Genomic DNA, 2,397 nt, shown 5'->3' with positions numbered 1-2,397 from the left:
TTTGTATGGAGTGTAGCTATGTATGGAAGTGAAACATGGACGATAACCAGTTTGGACAAGAAGAGAATAGAAGCTTTCGAAATGTGGTGCTACAGAAGAATGCTGAAGATAAGGTGGGTAGATCACGTAACTAATGAGGAGGTATTGAATAGGATTGGGGAGAAGAGAAGTTTGTGGCACAACTTGACTAGAAGAAGGGATCGGTTGGTAGGACATGTTTTGAGGCATCAAGGGATCACAAATTTAGCATTGGAGGGCAGCGTGGAGGGTAAAAATCGTAGAGGGAGACCAAGAGATCAATACACTAAGCAGATTCAGAAGGATGTAGGTTGCAGTAGGTACTGGGAGATGAAGAAGCTTGCACAGGATAGAGTAGCATGGAGAGCTGCATCAAACCAGTCTCAGGACTGAAGACCACAACAACAACAACATCGTAAATATCATTATAGAAGAATTGTCAATTTATCCATATCAATATCCTTATACTTAACACAAAGTGCAGATAAAAATAGCCTTAATCCTAAATCATTATTGGCAATCTGCCTAATTTACCTAGCACATTAACAGGAAAATAGTTCTTCAATAAAATTCTTCAGGGTATCAGACCGCATCGTCATAATTTAAAATGCGCCAACGTTTCGGCCAGCGTTGCAGCTAGCCTTCATCAGGGCCTTACGTTAACTGCTAAATGAACACACTTGATTCCTTAAATAGCTGTACGAGAAAACCGTGTCGTTACTTGATTGGCTGTAAAAGGAGGAGGAGGAGGGGTGAAAGGTATGCTTTATTGGTGTTTCCTTTATTATCTGTCATTGGCTGAAATAGCTGTTTTCTATTGGTCTTTATATTAATCCACCCCATTGGAGGAGACGGACGAATAGCGAACAGGTGATGGCTGTGACGTCACACTGTTTCCATGCTGTCCAGAAGCCGGCTGCGGCGTGCCATTGCTTTGTGTGCTCGCGACCACTACTGCGGCTCTCCGCGTGTCTGCATGGGCCGCCACGGCTCTGCCGCCGCTCCGTAGCCCTGCTATTGCAGGCAGCCAAGACCTCGGAAGCTTGTACCCGTCCTCTCTATTCATGTTGGCGGGTCTTTTGGCTATTTCTATCGCCTCTCTAATCTTTCTTTTGAAAGTGAGAGGCTGTTTCGCCAGGACGCGGGCTTCTTGAAAAAATATTGGTTTCCCACACTCGTCTCGGTGTTCCGCCACTGCTGACTTAGTGTGTTGTTTCAGGCGGATATATCTTTCATGTTCCGAGAGCCTTGTGCTAATCGGACGTCCCGTCTCACCTATGTAGACTAATCCACACGCGCAACCAATTTCATACACGCCAGCTGTGTGTAGTTTGTCAACTGCATCCTTGGTAGAACCGAGCATGTCTGATATTTTGTTTCTGCTTCGGAAAATTGGTTTGATGTCGGATTTTCGTAGAATTTTGCCAATACGTTCGGTGACCCCTTGTACATATGGTAACACAGCAATGCTCTGTGCCTCCTTCTCCTCTTCCCTATTAGTCTTCTCCCTTGTCGACATGGTGCTATCATCTGCTTCCCATAGCCATTAGTTCCGAAGATGGACCTGAGGCGTTCAAGTTCTGTCTTCAGATGTTCTTCGTCGCTTATCCTGTACGCTCTCTTCGTTAGCGTGTGCAGGGCGGACTTCTTCTGCGTGGGGTGATGGTGGGAGGAGGCGTGAAGGTACCTGTCCGTATTGGTTGGTTTCCTGTACACTTTGTGGCCAAGTTTACCATCAGGTTTTCGATAAACTTCCACGTCGAGAAAAGGCAGCACCCCATTCTTCTCTGTTTCCATTGTAAACTGAATTTTCCTATGCTGTTGGTTAAGGTGCTTGTGGAAGTTCTGTAACTCCTCTTCTCCGTGGGGCCAGATGACGAAAGTATCATCGACATAGCGAAGCCAACAATTTGGGCGTAATGGTGCGGACTGGAGGGCTGTTTCCTCAAATGCCTCCATGAAAATTTCTGCTGCGATAGGCGATAGGGGTGAGCCCATAGCTACACCGTCAGTTTGTTCATAAAATTGACCTCTCCACTTGAAATAGGTGGTCGTCAGACAGTGGCGCACAAGCTCACATATATCAGGTGCCACGCGTTCTTCTAGGATGTTCACAGTATCTGACACGGGGACATTCGTGAATAGGGATTTGACGTCGAAACTAACCATCAGATCTTGGTCCGTAACATGCATTTCCTTTAGGAGAGACACGAAGTGAGTGGAATCCTTAACGTAGGACTCGGTTTGGTGCACTAGGTGTCGGAGCCTAGGTGCCAGTTCTTTCGCTAGGTAATAGGTCGGCGAATTTATACTGTTTACTATGGGCCTTAAGGGGAAGTCAGTTTTGTGTACCTTCGGTACACCATATATCCTTGGTGC

The sequence above is a fragment of the Schistocerca nitens genome, chromosome 12 (assembly GCF_023898315.1).
Source record: "Schistocerca nitens isolate TAMUIC-IGC-003100 chromosome 12, iqSchNite1.1, whole genome shotgun sequence".
NCBI classification, from domain to species: domain Eukaryota; kingdom Metazoa; phylum Arthropoda; class Insecta; order Orthoptera; family Acrididae; genus Schistocerca; species Schistocerca nitens.
Note: the sequence above shows the minus strand (reverse complement) of the source record.